The 18348-nt window shown below is 32.2% G+C and overlaps 1 protein-coding gene across 1 annotated transcript in view; it reads left to right on the forward strand.

The window, feature by feature from the left end:
• Nucleotides 1-18348, forward strand: part of LOC134705788 (uncharacterized) — a 474551-nt gene that overhangs the window by 254397 nt on the left and 201806 nt on the right. The gene's annotated exons all lie outside the window — the stretch shown is intronic.

Raw genomic sequence — 18348 nt, forward strand, 5'->3', positions numbered from 1 at the left:
TCTAAAATATTGAAGAAGTAATAAAAACATTGTCAATTCGGACAGCATGTGAAATTAAACCTGGAATGTGAATGAATGATAATAGGGTAAATGAACTGGCCGTCTCAGCAAAAAATAAAAACACAAAAATACTGAACTCCGATGAAAATTCAAAAAGGAAAATCAAAAATCAAAAGGCAACATCAAAAGTCCAAACACATCAAACAAATGGATAACAACTGTCATATTCCTGACTTGGTACAGGCATTCTCTAATGTAGAAAATGGTGGACTGAACCTGGTTTTATAACTAGCTAAACCTCTTACTTGTATGACAGTCGCATCAAATTCCATTACATTGTCAACGATGTATGAAAAAAACAAACATACTCAAAGAGTAAAAATGTCAAAAATAGGGGTTCATCAGTCAATATTGTGTTATCATCTTAATATCACTATAAAAACAACAAATGTAACAAAGAATAAGAAAAGGCATACATCAAATTTAACATACTCATTTTGCTTTTCTTGTACCACTTAATTTATGTATATATGCAACTGGTCAGATGTTCTATTCACAATTCTACAAAAAATAACTCAAATATCAACAGACCTTGTCATACCAAGCGTATCTCATTTGTAATTCAATGATAACTGTTTTCGACAGTTAAATAGATCCCGCACAACACACAATGCTCGTTTATTGCTTTATATAGGTAAGGCTACAGTTTGTCCTACAGGCTAGTTGTTTTCCTTTACACATTAATACTAGTATATAATATGATTTTGTTTATTGGAAATACACTTTTATAAAGTGTTTATTATTATGTCCTTCTTGTGATACTTAAAAAAAAGGATGTTTTCTAATTTTCTGTGATAATTTTGCTACTACATGTATATGGTATCATAATTAAACAGAAATTGGAGTTTGGACCGACTTAAAAAATCTATAGGTCATATCATACGGATTTTACAAAATATCTTGCCAATTCTAAGAGTTTGTTGCGTCCAAACCAATTTGTTTGATAACAAAAAATTAAAAATGCGTATTTCTAAATTTTACTCTCCATGCTTGACCTGGAAATGGCTTTTAGCTGATAGCTGAAGTATTTGTTAAACCAGCAACTACATTGACTAACCAATTATTTTGTATGAGTTATAGAATTGAAGATTTTGAAAACTTGAATTGAAAATAGAAATATTCTTTATTATTGAAATATTTTTTAGGTGCTACATGACTTTGGTAAAAGTAAAAATACCGAACTCAAAGGAAAATTCAAAAGGAAAGTCGTTTGATAAATCATACTGCTCAAAACCATAAAAAAATGGAAAACAACAGTCATATTCTTGTCTTGGAATATGCATTTCATTATTTAGAAAATAGATGCAAGCTAAACCACTAACATAAGTTTTTTCCCTCGAAATTAAAGCATCAGTTTGCACACCACATGTCATTACACGAATAGGTAACAGGTAATTCCATTTAAGAACATGCAGACAAAAATATCAAAATTCTAGGAGTTGCGCAATATGTCAAACCAACACACAAAACATCAAAAGATTTCTAGAGGTCAATATAGTACAATCTTTTACATTACGCAGGTGTCTGTACAATAAGTCTGTACACTATGACAAACTCTCCAGCACACAGTTGAAGAAATCAATACATTCAGCAGAGATTATATCAAAGACGTTTTACTTATTCTAACATCGTATCAGACTTCTTTTAAACTGAGATATACTGTTCGTCTTGAAACGTGCTAACTATAATTATTCTACATTTGCTAGAGGTATAGGGTGTGTTGAGATCTAATATAAACGTGCTAAACCCCACCGCATTATTGCGCCTGTCCTATGTCAGTATTATCTGGCGTTTCTTATTCTTGTGTGTTATTTGTTAACCTTGGTTCATTTTAATGTTTCGGGGTTGGGTATGGCATTTTTGCAAAAGGCCAGCTAAATCCCGACTGCGTGTGCGATATGTCATTGCTGTGTCGAGGACCCATTAGTAACCTTGGGCTGTTTTCTAATCTTTAATCGTTTCCATTCCCAATTCTAACTCTCATCAACACCACATTTAGATATTACAAAAGATAACAAACTACGAACATCTTGACTGGAAATTCCTTTTTGAACATGCCCCTCCTAAACATGATAGTTCTGTTAAATAAAAAATAGATATAAGAAGATATGATATAAGAGCCAATAAGGGAACTCTGTATCAAAGTAATAATTTGTAAAAGTAACCCGTTATAGGTCAAAGTACTGTCTTCAACACGAAGCCATGTTGGACAAGAAACGGCGGATATACTGCGATTTATTACTTGCTTAGTTTCTTATAGTCTGAACAAACGTTTAAAATTGTAAATTGTAAAATGAAGAAAGAAGTTATTTGGAGAAAAAAAGAAGGAATATACGGCAAATGAAAGTTTAATTGTTTCTTATTTTTTCAAAACCAAGAGTGACGATCACTAATATGTATTATCTCACTAAACGATTTCAGATCGTCTACTAGTATTTTCTGATGTGAAGAAGTTGATGACTTTTTTTCCACAAAGTGCAACCAAATTCTATGATGACAGAATCAAGTTCCACTTATAGATTTAATTGTGTTCTATATATTTCCTGACAGTCGTACGTCACGTTACGGAATCATGTTCCATTTATCGTACATTTTATAAGTACATGAGTATTATTAGTAGGACTCGAATTGGTGTGAAAGCCCTTCGATCATTTTTTTTTATTATTTCTTTTAAATTTATTTTAGCCTTAAATACTCGATGTCAGCCCAGCTCATTTTCGATGTAATCTATTTATTGAACCACCTTACTTATGTTTATTTTTTTATGTCTACCTATGTTGAATTTTGTATACAATTCTAACACGACGTCCTTCAAACGCTTTGAGTACACACCCGTGGTAAAATATGAATATATTGCATTGGCTGTTCCGATCGTACTCCCACGTCATATGTTTTTTCATGAATGAAGTACACGACGTCATAGAATGATGACGTTATAATTTAAGCATTTTACGGGAAAATACATGCTTTTGATACCGAATATCATCACAACAAGGAAAAGTAAACAAACGATGCTTAAATGTGGTATAAGCCCATCTTTTATGTACATAGAAGACATATAAGTAATAAGTAAGTTATCATTAAAATTCATCCAAATCTATCTAAATAAGTTTTGTGAATAGTTTGAGCATGTCACTTATTCTGTTTGCTCCGTTCTTTTACGCCAATCTAAAAGTGCGTTAATTTATGGGATCGGCAAATAATGGCCTCCACCTAGAGCGATTCGATCTACAAAAAATGCCGTATTTGTCCTATTAGAATCGAAATAATTCATTGGGGCTTGAATATATCTAGATTTTACCACGGGTTGTCCCTTTATGCCGATATTTTTCCCCTCGCTTTCGCTCAGGGTAAAATATTTGTCATAAAGGGCCAACCCGTGGTAAAATAACGATATATTCAAGCCCCCATTAATTATTTCTTAATTGTTTTCACTTCATGCAATTTATTTATATGTGCTCTTAAAATTTTCATGATAAATAAAGTTTTAAGTATAACGCCTTTATTTAAAAGTTTAAAATTATTCGTAACAAGGATGTGTATAGAAGGATTGGAAACGAGCGGACAGTTTGAATATACTGTATTAATTTTGAGATAAGATATGTTTGCTGAAATCTTGCGATATTTATCGTGGTAAATCTCATAATTATATTGTTGTGTATTGTTCGTAACGATCGTTCACCGGAGAGCCTTACCAACCATGTTTTTATGCCCCAATACAAAAGTAGAGGGCTATTTGGTTTTATGGTATGTGGGTCCATTCATTCGTTCGTCCGTCTGTCCGTCCGTCACTCCGTCTGTTTAGTTTTTGGTCAAGGTATTTGTTGAACAAGTTGAAGTCCAATCAACTTGAAACTTAGTAAACATGTTCCATATGAAATGATTTTCTTATTTAAATGCCAAATTAAAGTTTTGACCCCAATTTCACGGTCCACTTAACATAGAAAATGAAAGGCCGTCTCTATATATTTTTCAAAAGAGAATTCTATTTTTAATCACGTTATTAAAATAAGAAAATGTGTGGTATGATTCTTTTCAGACAAACTTGGATGTGTGATATGATTGCTATTGAGACCATCTTAGATATGTGATATAATTCCTACGGAAACAAACTTAGATGGTGTGACATGATTAATATTGAGACAATCTTAGATGATGTGATATGATTGCTATTGAGACCATCTTAAATATTAATATGATTGCTACGGAAACAAACTTAGATGGTGTGACATGATTAATATTGAGACAAACTTAGATGATGTGATATGATTGCTATTGAGACCATCTTAGATGTGTGATATGATTACTACTGAGACAAACTTAGATGTGTGATATGATTGCTACTGAGACAAACTTAAATGATGGGATATGATTGCTATTTAGACCATCTTAGATGTGTGATATGATTGGTTTTAAGACCATATTAGATGTGTGATATGATTTCTACTGAGAGAAACTTAGATGTGTGATATGATTGCTATTGAGACCATCTTAGATGTATGATATGATTGCTACTGAGACAAACTTAAATGATGGGATATGATTGCTATTTAGACCAGCTTAGATTTGTGATATGATTGGTCTTGAGACCATATTAGATGTGTGATATGATTTCTACTGAGACAAACTTAGATGTGTGATATGATTGCTATTGAGACCATCTTAGATACCGGTAGGTGATAAGATTGCTACTGAATCAAACATAGATGTGTGATATAGCTGCTACTGAGATAAAGTTAGATGTATGATATGATAGCTACTGAGACAAACTTAAATACTCCATTTATAGTATATGTTTTTTTAAAGTAATTAAAACAACGTTCATTCGGTCTAAATATTTTTTTAAATCCTGGAATGTAAATAAAAGATGATGAAGCAAATGAACTGGCCGTCACAGCAACTGGTCAAGAGTTCTATTTACATTTCTGTAACCATTATTCAAATAGCAAATGAGTTTGTAATGGTAAAACGTATCTTATTTGTAATTCAACGAATGTTCTTTTTTCAACAGTTAAATGGATAATACACAATGCCCTTTCTACTTGCTTTATATAGGCATGGATTCAATTTGTCCTCTCGGCTACGTTTGTAGTTGCTTTCCTTAACACACTAATATAGAAGTAGAAAATTAAAGTGTGTACTGAAATGTTCTAATAGTTATCAAAAGTACCAGGATTATAATTTTATACGCCAGACGCGCGTTTCGTCTACATAAGACTCATCAGTGACGCTCAGATCAAAATAGTTGAAAAACCAAACAAATACAAAGTTGGAGAGCATTGAGGACCCAAAATTCCAAAAAGTTGTGCCAAATACGGCTAAGGTAATCTACTCCTGGGGTAAGAAAATCCTTAGTTTTTCGAATAATTCAAAGTTTTGTAAACAGAAAATTTATAAAAATGACCATATAATTGATATTCATGTCAACACCGAAGTGTTGACTACTGGGCTGGTGATAATTGTGATAAAAAAATATGTATCTATTATTTATCATTCATCGAATTTGACCTGTTAATTTGCTATTAGTTGATAGCTCAAGTATTTGTTAAGCAGACAAAATAAAATATCACAAAAATACTGAACTCCGAAGAAAATTCAAAAAGGAAAGACCCTAATCAAATGACAAAATCAAAAGCTTAAACACATCAATCGAATTGATAACAACTGTCATATTCCTGACTTGGCCTAGGCATTCCCTTATGTAACCTGGTTTTGTAGTTAGCTAAACCAATTACATGTTTTTTTTCTTAGAATTAAAACATTGATTTGCACATCTGTAACACAAAGTGGTAACAAAAATGTAGCAATTCCACTTAAGGACAAAATATAAAAATCCAAGACTTATGATTAAAAGGATTTTGCAGAGTATATGTCAATGACAAAAGAAATGATCAAAACAAAACACCAAAAGATATCAACTTGAAGCTATCAACAAAGTACGATCTTAAACATTCCGCAAGTGTCTTACAAGAAGTCTATTCAACATAACTATATGATTTTTAGCACACAGTTTAAAAAGGAGATAATATTTTCAACAGAAACTATTCATAAAACTTTTAACCTATTCTTACATCGGACTCTAACTTCTTTTAAACAGGGTTTTGTTGTGGGTATTGCTGTGTGTTTGTTTATCCTACATTGGTGTAGGACCGGGAGAGATCTCACACAATATGTAAATCCTGCCGCATTTTATCGCATGTCCGAAGTCAGAAACCTCTGTCCTTTGTTAAGTCTTGTGTGTTTTTGTTTTCAATTTTGGTTAATCTTTTTAGTTTCAGAGTTTTAGTATTGCGTCCATTTTCTCTGAACTAGTTTTTTTTAGGCTAGCTGAAGCCCGCCTCCGAGTTCGGGATGTTCTGGCTGTGCTGAGGACATATTGGTGGACTTGTGTTGTTTTCTTCTCTTTGGTCGGGATTTGTTGTCTTTTTAACACATTCCCCGTTTTTAACCTTAAATTTACCTGTCATTGACCCCACCAAATACAAAAAAATATTTAGTTATTAAAAAAGTGGTCCACAATTCCCCGACCATCATCCTGAAAGACCGACCTATTGTATTAAATAATATAGAAATAAGAAATAAAATTCCTTTGCCATAAAAATTCCTTAAGTTGTAAATTGAATGAAGGCAGCTATTATTTAAAAAAAAAACATTACACGGCAACTGAAAGCTTGATTATTTGTGAATGAAAACCAATTTTCCAAAAAGTGCAGCCGAGTTGAAAAATGACGGAATTAAATTCCACTTATAGATGTAATTTTGTTCTATATATTTTCTAATAGTCGTACGTCACGTTACGAAATCATGTTTCATTTGTCAATTTAGATTTTTTCTATCCTACTTTTTAATTCTGATGATAATCCACTAACTTCGATGACTCGTTTTCAGACAACATGCCGAGTACATAAAAAAATTTCCACAAAGTACAATCGAATTCCAAAATGACGGAACCAAGGTCCACTTATAGATGTGATTTTGATCTATATATTTTCTGATAGGCGTACGATACGTGACGGAATCATGTTCAATTTATCAATTATGATTTTTCTATCCTATATTTTATTTCTGATAATCCACTTATTTCGATGACTCGTTTTCAGACAACATATCGATAATATATTTTTTTATTATAAGTACATCTATAATAATGGTTGAACTCGAATTGGTGTGAAATCCCTTCAATCAGTTTTTTTTTTTTTTTTTTATTTATTTAACCTTTAATAATCAATGTCATTCCAGCTCATTTTCCGTATTTCGAGATATTTTATTTATTGAACCACATTATTTTTGTTTAACTTTATGTTAACCTATGTTGAATTTTGTATACAATTGTTTTAAGTTTATGTAATTTATCTATATGAACTTTTAAAATTTCAAAATAAATAAAGTTTTTTAAGTATAACGCCTTTATTTGAAAGTTTAAACTTATTCGTAACAAGGCTGTGTATCTATATATAGCAAGAATGATTGGAACCTCGTGGACAGTTTTCATACAATGTATTTAACTAAGGTTTGTTTACTGAGATCTTGCGAGTTTTTATCGTGATGCATCTCGTTTGGCCTTGTCATGTCTGTTTCAGGTTTGCATATCTTTCAAAATAAAAATGTCTTAATCTCGTTATAGAAATAATAAAAATGTTGCGTGGTATAATAATAGCTAACAATTATACAACTATATGGTCTTTAACAATGACATGGCACATACCGCATCGACAGCTTCAACAAAATGTGAAACGCAAAACAAAAGAGAGAAACACAACAGCCTGATTTTAGCTAATAACATCAACGAAAAACATGAATGACATACGGCAACAGACGACAACAACTCTGATCTACATTATATATTAATAGTGTATTAATATATAATGTAGATATACTCTAACAATTTATTTCTAAAATATTGTTGAAATAATCAAACAATTGTTCATTCGGTCTATATGTGAAAAAAACACCACCTTGAATGTTAATTAAAAATAATGGAGTAAATGAACTGGCCGTCACAGCAACTGGTCAGGTGTGCTGTTCACAATTCTACAAAGCATAATTCAAATATTAACTGATTTTGTCATGGTCAAGCGTCTCTTAACTGTATCTCAATGAATGTACTTTTTTCGACAGTTAAATGGATTCCGAACAATACACCCTGCTCGTTCCACATGTTTTATATGGGCAATGATACAGATACAGTTTGTACTATCGTCTAGTTGAGTTTTACTTTGCGCATTGCTATGTGTTCACTTTACTTATTCTCCATTTGCTAGAGGTATAGGGGATGGATGAGATCTATAAAAAAAAAACATGTTAAACCCTGCCGCATGTTTGCGCCTTTCCTAAGTCATGAACCAATGGCCTTTGTAAGTCTTGTGTGTGTGTGTTCTTTTTATTTCATCATTTCAATGTTTTGGAGTTAAGTATGGTGTCCATTTTTTCTGAACTAGTACATATTTTGTTAAGGTGAAAGCTGAAGCCCGACTATAAGTTTAAGCATGTCATCTTCAGCAGTATCTTTCCAATCCGAATTGATTTTCATGGAGTCAAAATATTTGTTTCAATGAAAGTTATATTTAGGGCATTTGAGAAAGAAGTGTTTTTGTCCTCTATCTCATTACAGAATTTGCAATATATCTGATCTCTAGGGATCTTAAGATGTCTACCCTTGTCTATTAAAAGAGTGTGTTCGTTTATTCTGAATTTTGTTAATAGTTTTCTGGAGTCAACTGAATGTTAATAATTTAGGTACAATTCTTGTTTCATGTTAATCTTAATATTTGTGTATAGGAAAATTGTATTACTTTCATTTAGGTCCTTTATCTTTTTTTCCAATAGACTTTTTAAAAAGACATTGCAAGCAGATTTAATTTGCTTTTTTGTTATTTAATGCTGTATCTGTATTTTGTACAGTTGTTATTGCTTCTGGATCAGTATCTTATTCTGTTAAAATATCAGTAAGGTAAGTATACCATGTATATATTCCTTCTGAGTGCATTTTTTAAACATTTCAGAAGCCTCTTTTAATAAGGAGTTTACATTTTGGGTTTCCGGACAGGAAAAGTATAACAATGTTTGTGAGAGTATATACTCTTCAATAGGGAGTCGACCAAGCTCTGTACGTGTTGCTATATTTAATGAGAATATGCTTACAGAATGAAAGGTGGACTTTTCAGTGGGACTTTTGTCAATAAAAGATAACTTATCAACTGTCTGATTAGTTTTCTTTGCTCTCTCTTTAGCTCTATAATAGGATATATATGTGTCCATATAACATACTTTATCTTTGTATGTTAACACTGGTTTTACCATTGTTTCAAATAGATTACATGAAACATTTATAGGCAGATCTCCAAGAGAGGGTGTATAGGACTTTAAAGAAAATAGTACTTTCCTAGCTTTATACCTCAGGTATAGATTACATTGGCTGGATTTGGCAAACCTTTTAGGAATTTTGGTCCTAAATGCTCTGCAACTTCGTACTTTATTTGGCCTTTTTTACTTTTTTGGATCCGAGCGTCACTGATGAGTCTTTTGTAGACGAAACGCGCGTCTGGCGTATATACTAAATTTAGTCTTGGTATCTATGATGAGTTTATTTGTGACAAGTCTAGTGTACTTTGTATAAATGAACCATTACATCTTATAACACTACCTAAAAATGTATATTCAGAAACATCCTATAATGTTTCTCCGTTTATCTTCAAAGAAGTTGTCTTTTTTGCATTTTGATTGCCCTACTGTCATAGTTTTTTTTAGTATTCACTGTAAGTTGCCTCTTTTCACAGTAATCATTTAATTTATTTAAACTATTTCGAAGTCCCACTTGACTTTCGGAGATAATGATCAGATCATCAGCAAATAGAAGGCTTCCTATTTTTGATTCAATAAGAGAGACTGAGTTTGAGACTTTGCTATCGCAGAGATCTTTAATATCATTAATAACTATATTTAAGAGGGTGGGGCTTCGTGAATCCCCCTGTGGCACCCCATCTTTGAATATGGAATGGGTCTGATTGTAAATTTTTATGTTTAAAGCAAATTCTAGTCTGGTTAAGTTGGTTTTTGTCGAGCCTGCAACTTTTGTTGCAGAAAGCTCGACATAGGGATAGTGATCCGGCGGCGGCGGCGGCGGTGTTAGCTCACTTCTTAAAAGCTTTATATTTTAGAAGGTAAGGGACCTGGATGCTTCATACTTTGTATATAGATGCCTCATGTTACGAACTTTCCGTCAGTCACATGTCCAATGTCCTTGACCTCATTTTCATGGTTCAGTGACTACATGAAAAAAAGTTAAGATTTTTTGTAATGTTAAATTCTCACTTATTATAAGTAATTGGATAACTATATTTGGTATGTGCGTACCCTGCAAGGTCCTCATGCCTGTCAGACAGTTTTCACTTGACCTCGACCTCATTTCATGGATCAGTGATCAAGGTTAAGTTTTGGTGGTCAAGTCCATATCTCAGATACTATAAGCAATAGGTCTAGTACCGTATAGCGGGTTATTTTCGCGGGTGTAAAATTTCGCGATTTTCATTGAACAAGGTATACGAAATATTTTGGCGGTTAATATTTTGGCGGATTAAAAACTTGTATTCATACCTTTGTATATTTGTATATTCGGTGTATGGAAGGACTGTAAGGTGTACATGTCCAACTGGCAGGTGTCATCTGACCTTGACCTCATTTTCATGGTTCAGTGGTTATAGTTAAGTTTTTGTGTTTTGGTCTGTTTTTCGTATACTATATGCAATAGGTCTACTATAATTGGTGTATGGAATGATTGTAAGGTGTACATGTCTAGCTGACAGGTTTCATCTTACCTTGACCTCATTTTCATGGTTCAGTGGTCAAAGTTAAGTTTTTTAGTTTTGGTCTATTTTTCTAATATTTTATGCATTAGGTCAACTATAATTGGTGTATGGAAATATTTTATGATCTATATATCCGTTACGCAGGTTTTATTTGACCTTATCCTCATTTTCACGGTCCATTGCTAAGTGTTAAGTGTTTGTGTTTTGGTCTGTTTTTCTTTATTTATTAGCAATAAGTCAACTATATTTGTTGTATTGAAGAATTGTTAGCTGTACATGTCTGCCTGGCATGGTTCATCTGACCTTGACCTCATTTTCATTGTTCATTGATCAATGTTTCATTTTCTTGGCTAATGTTGAGTTTATGTGACAGTTGTAATAAAGCTTAATATTTGGGTCTATCAAGATAGTATCAAGGATTAGTAAAGAATGCGAGACATTTCAGTGTGTGCACTCTTGTTTAGTAGGTTATATAATTTTTTTTAGAAACACCCATATTTGTGAATTTATACAATAATCCATTTCTCCAAATGGAGTCAAAGGCTTTCTTTAGATCAATGAAACAAAGATAAAGTTTTTACTTCTTTTTGTGTATATATTTATTTATCAAAGATTTCAATCTAAAAATACTATCTGTCGTCCAATGTTGTTCTCTTATTCCTAATTGGGATTTGTTGACTTTATCTTCTAGAGTATTTGTTATTCTGTTATTTTTAATGGCACTTAATAGCTTTACTACGGAATAAGTTAACACTATAGCCCTATAGTTGTTTGTGTCTGATTTGTCCCCTGTTTTATGAACCGGTATAAAAAAAAAGATAGGTTCCAGTTTGTAGGGTAGCACCCAGACGAAAGACTAAATTGAAAAGTGTTGTTATATATAGCTTTTAAGGTCAAGTAACTATTGTACTTGAAGATGTCAATAGGAATTGCATCAGGCCCAGCTGATTTGCCTTTTTTAATTCTTATTTATATCTTTTTAACTTCAGAATATGTTATAGTGGAGTCTGTATTCTCATTTTGGGTGAAATCATTTTCAGCTTTTTTTAAGGATTAATCTATGTTTGTTTGGAAACCCAAGCTAACATTTTTGCAAGCGCTTAGTTTTTAAAGTGATTTTCAGCATTTTTAGTATTTTCATAAATATACCACAAGGTACCATACACTGAACGAAAAAAAGTTGATCTAGTGACACAATGGTAATACAATACCAAGACTTTATTAAGAAGTTATATGGCTCTCAGAATTTACATATAAAAATGGCTACTCTCGAATCGGCAAATACCACGGCTGAGAGGGTAAAAAAATGTGCATAAACAACGGCGACAGTAAAACTGCAATGATATGCATAAGCCAATTCAGGTAAAAAATACATAAAAACAGCTATCAACCATTCAAAATCTTGATTGCATGAACCTCCTCTCACTTCAAATGTATGTTATTTATTTATCATTCGTACTTGCAACTAGGAGGGGGTGTTTAAGATTATAGTCGTAAATTTAATCATCAACTTCAGAAAAATATCATTTATAGTATTTACACTAATTGAAAGTGCTGGAAACTTTTTCAATATTTACAAAAAATATACAGTATTTTTAATCGAATAAGAGAAAAGCATACCAAAATAGAAGATACAATAAGGGCACGCATATCAACAATAACAACAATTTAATTTCAGATTAACATACACACAGTTATCATGTGAAAGTGTACTAACATTGTAGATACAAATGGAGGTACAAAATTCTACAAAGTGCAACCGAATTCAAAAATGACGGAACCAAGGTCCACTTATCAATGTAATTTTGTTCTATATATTTTCTGATAGTCGTACGGCATGTGACGGAATCATGTTCCGTTTATCAATTTAGATTTTTCTATCCTACTTTTCAATTCTGATAATCCACTAACTTCGATTACTCGTTTTCAGACAACATATACCGATCATCTAATTTGATAAGAACATGACTATTGTGAGTAAGAGTCGAATTGGTGTGAAAGTCTTTCATTTAGTTTTTATTATATTTATTTTATTCTTCAATACGCGATATCATTCCAGCTAATTTCCCGTATTTTGAGGCATTTTATTTGTTGAACCACCTTATCAATGTTTATTTTTATGTCTACCTAGGTTAAAAATTGTGTATACAATTGTTTTCAGTGTAATTTATTTATATGTGCTCATAACATTTTTTCAAATAAAGAAAGTTTTTAAGTATAACACCTTTATTTAAAAGATTAAATTATTCGTAACAACGATGTATTTAGTAAGAAGGATTGGAAACTCTTGGACAGTTTGCATACACTGGATTGTTACTAAGATCTTGTTTTACCGTGATGCATCTCGTTTGGCTTTGACATGCCAACCATGTTTTTTAAAGTCTGTTCTATGTATATCATTTTAAAAATGTCTTAATCTCGTTATAAAAATAAAAAAAGATGTGTGGTATAATAATTGCTAACTATTCCACAACTACAGGTCTTTAACATTGACATAACACATACCGCATAATATGTCAAGCACTGAATAAAAGAGAAAACAGTTTGTTAATATAGAATTAGAGAAAAAACAATCTTTGGAAACTTTTAAAAGGTTTTTATTATAATGTTCTACTTGTGATAATGGAAAGATTTCATATTTTCTTATTTTCCGTGATAATTATAATAATATATGTATCGTGATTAAACATTAATTGAAGTTCGGACCGGCTTAAAAATTAATTTGATCATATTGAACGGATTTTACTACATATCATGCCAATTCTAAGAGTTTATTGATTCCAAACCAATTTTTTTAATAACAGAGTACGAAAAATGCGTATTTATTTTTTTTACTCTTCAAGCTTGACTTGGAAAGTGGCTATTAAAAGAGGGACGAAAGACACCAAAGGGACAGTCAAACTCGTAAATCTAAAACAAACTGACAACGCCATGGCTAAAAATGAAAAAGACAAACAGAAAAACAATAGTACACATGACACAACATAGAAAACTAAAGAATAAACAACACGAACCCCACCAAAAACTAGGGGTGATCTCAGGTGCTCCGGAAGGGTAAGCAGATCCTGCTCCACATGCGGCACCCGTCGTGTTGCTTATGTGATTACAAATCCGGTAAATAGTCTAATTCGGTAGGTCAAATTCATGAAAGGGAAGGGGATTGTAGTTACGACGTAAGGAACATATCCGATATCATTTGTGAAACGGTTATTCCAGAACGGTCAACCAACTCGTGATGGCGTCCGTAAAATTTATTAGCTGATAGCTCAAGTAATTGTTAAACCAGCAACTACATTGACTAATCAGATATTTCGATAGTTTTATAACGATAGCATAAGTCAGGTCAGGAAAAAATACATGATAAACAGCCATGATTAACCTTTCAAAATCCAGCAACCTTATATATGGAGTACTTCATTTTTAAGCACCTTTTTGAGCGTACGCTTTTATTGTAGACATTAAATTAAAAATAAAGGGATAAACATATCCATATATATATTTAAATATATTAAATAGAAAAGAATAAGGGAAAAAAAGGAAGGAAAAGAGCAAATGAAATAAAAAAAATCATGGATCACAGAAATAACCGTGACTCTCTCAGTTTTCATCATTCAGACCCTCTTATTTGATCACGTGTGTTTGTTTATGAACATTCAGTTCTCGTTCTGATTGAATCTAACTTAATGCTTTTCAATCAGGCAATGCGGTAAATGAAACTTACATGCGACCAGTCAGCCACAAAATTAACCAGAAAACAAAGTCTAAAACGTTTACAGCAGATTAAACAATAACGTAAGTATATCCTCCTTTCTCCGAATGTCAGAAACAGATTCAGTGAAGCGTATATGTACATCGGGAACTATGTCTAGATTTTGATTTCAATTATGGATTCTACACAAAAAAAAACACAGATTTTGATTTCACTTTGGTTTTGTAAAAAAAGCATGAAAAATGTAACCTACATGATATTGCGTATTACATCATAGTACCAATATAAAATAAGGTATGGTGTGATTTTCAATTAGACAACTATCTAACAAGCTAATTTATAGGCAAGTGTAGGTAAAAGTACGGGCCTTCAACAATGAGCAAGTCCCATACCGTATAGTGAACTAAAATAGTTGTATTGACAAGAAATGATTTGGATGATTGATTGATGATTGCTTTTAAACGTCCAGTTGCAAATATTTCATTCATGTTTAGACCTGTAGACGTATTTGAAATAAATTGTTTCTTTTATAAACAGATGCTTGTTCAGGTTTTTTAAAAAGAAACTTTTATTTTCCTCATAATGTCGTCTATAAATTGTTTCTCCATATGAATCATTCAAATCAAGAACAACCTTCTTTTTACCTCCGTAAGCCGTCTAGTATTTTTCGCGTCCTTCACCACTGGGTGATGAATTTGTACTTCGTTTTTAATAATGACTTATACTATGTGATCATCGAAGTAAAATGTTCAGCTTTATTTCTATCTGCGAACGAATGGTCTCATGTTTGGTCATGGGTCTTCTTTCAAAAACATAATATGAATGGCAATCGTAAGACAAATGAGCGTAATACTCAGTAAAAAAGCATCTGTTTAATTGCAATAAAACTCCAGATCTTATTATGAAAATATGATGATATGACTTGCATTATGTGTATGAAGATTTATAGATGCAATTGAACTATTAGACAATGTAAAAAGCCAACTACTTCATGGCTATACTATGAATATTAAATGACATGAAAAAAAATTATATCGGATGTACGTCCTTGAGACAGACCTCTTCAAAGAAAACAAATAACCAGAAGACATTTGAAGATAATATATAGTGGCATCGTTGACCGTGTCGTCTAAGTAGCTCATAGCCTATCAACACTGAAGTTACGAGTTTGACATCAATCTCAACTGACGAGGATTTTCAGTTTTACTGGTTTGGTGGTTCTCTCTGAACACTGGGTCTCCAACCGCCAATAAAAACTAACCGTAACAATAGTGTTAATAGTATGAAAGCTTATGTTGGTAATGCTATGATCTAGGAAAAATATTTATCGTGTCCACGAGCTACTAATTCTTGGTCAGGATTTTCTCGACCAATGCAATGGATTTCGCCATGCATTATTCTCTATACATTGAAAGTTTGAAAGGTAACACAGTTTGATAAGCAAAGAAAAGCCGATAAAACAAAACAAAACCTCCGCACCCGAAGTCGGCCTCTAAACAATGTATACTATAGTCCAGTAAAATGGACGATACACTTAACTCTGTAGAGTATAAATGAACAAAAAAAATAAACATTCTCACAAGACTTATAAAGGCTAGAAATTTCTGACTTGAAATCATTTCATATATAAATGTATTTTGTGTTTCGCAATATTCTGCGATTTCCATAATAACTTCCACAAGTCCGATGAAGGTCAACAAATGTCAAATCTGAAATAAATTCATTTAATGAACAATTTGTCGACATAATTAAAAATGTAATTTACAAATGATTTATTTTCAACTGGCTCATAAAATTAACAATATTCAGAAAACTGATTATGAATATGCTTTTCTCTCTATGATATTCATAAATAATATCACACCTGCATTAAGTAAATCTAATAAAAACTAGAATTAATAGACACGAACATACTTGATTATAACAATAATAATAAAAAACAACATTTTTTTACATTTTTATATCTTCATTTTTTTCAAAATTTCAGGATTTTAATTATAACGAGATATTGAAATTAGATATCATATGATTTTTTTTAACACTCAATTAAATTGCTTTTTTCTATGGATTTAACTTGCATTTGGTATAATTACCCGCATTACTCGTCAATAATTGATCTTTTACCCTAAAAAGGATACTAAATCAAGAGAAGATCGAGAAGCTAGTCAAAATTAACAGTTTATCTCATGCCTGCACTGTAGTTTTATTATGTTATAACAATTATAAATTAATCATTCATTTCACCACTTCATAAAATGAGTACACAAAATTCAGGTAAACAGGCAAACAAAAATAGGAAACGGATGGAGCTGTTAATTACTAAAAGCTTGCAGAATTGGGCAAAGATGTCAGTTCCTCCATTCCCCTCTGAAACCTGGTACCATAATTTTGTGTTTTATGGAGTATTTACAAAATTTGTACACAATATTTGATTTCATACCCTTTTATTTAGATTTATTCTAGATCATTTGCTACCTTTTAATAGATAGAACTTAAGTCATTCTGATATTTGGAGCATATGTATTCCTCAATAGAAATAAATTGACTAATTGTTCATGTGTTAAAGCCACTTTCATCACTATTGGCAATAGTGATGAAAGTGGCTTTAACACATGAACAATTAGTCAATTTATTATTATTTGGCTACTTTAAGGCGGTCAGTTTTTTGTTGGTGGAGGGAGTCGGAGTGACCGGAGAGAACCACTGATCTTCGGCAGGAAAGATGACAATCTTCATCAATAGTGGCGTCGAACGTACCTGCCACGTGCGGGGTTCGAACGGACAACCGTAACAAGTCCATGAAAACCATCACAAGTGTTGACAGGCAATGTGTTGAACTACTTAGACCACTCGGCCATCCAATAAAATACATGAATGTTATCTGTTCCCTTTTTTACCTTGGAGTATAAGGAAACTGTTGGGGACGACACCGTGGATTAGAATGGTTTATGGATCATCCAAATACAAATTTGAATGAATGGCCTACTATAAAAGTTCAGGCAGTTTTGTTTTGCCTTCAAAAGAACATGCAGCTTCACTTTTGTATGATTGGGTAACTATAAAAGTAGTATTTCAGGCAGTTTCGTTTTCGTTTTGCTTTCATATAAACAGCTTCAATTTTGTAATGTTTGGTAACTATAAAAGTAGTCTTTCAGGCAGTTTCGTTTTGCCTTCAAATAAACAGATTCAATTCTGTATGAGTGAGTAACTATAAAAGTAGTCATTCAGGCAGTTTCGTTTTGCTTTCAAATTATCACCTTCAGTTTGAGGAAAGCATATAATAATAAGACAGCTAGTATTATCCGATAAACATGACTACTATATTTGAAAAAATGCACTGTTATTTCTATAAAGTAGAAAAGTTGTAAAAGGTTGACCTACTAGTGTGAATGTAACTTTTGGTATCTTTCGCCTCTCATTTGAAAATAATGTCATGGATCGAAGTTTAAAGACAAACCTCACTCATAGACAAGTAACAGTACCAAAATGTAAATCTCTACAACGTCAAAAATCAAGATAATATTCAAACCAGGCTTTTATTTGATAATTCCAATAGAAAATTGTATTTAACTTGGCTTACCAATGTGGGTGTCTGCTTTCTCTGGATCAGCTCCAAAAGAGATGTACCGTTGAAGATAATTTGAGTATCATATTCTAAAGGTTGCGTTCAGGCAGGTTTGGGGCGATAAAAATTTAAATTGAGTTTTCTTCTTTTTTCATGTGATTAAAGTGATACGTGTCAGGCAAAGCGACACAACTTCGATCCATATTGGT

Source organism: Mytilus trossulus, chromosome 2, assembly GCF_036588685.1.
Source record: "Mytilus trossulus isolate FHL-02 chromosome 2, PNRI_Mtr1.1.1.hap1, whole genome shotgun sequence".
NCBI classification, from domain to species: Eukaryota; Metazoa; Mollusca; class Bivalvia; order Mytilida; family Mytilidae; genus Mytilus; species Mytilus trossulus.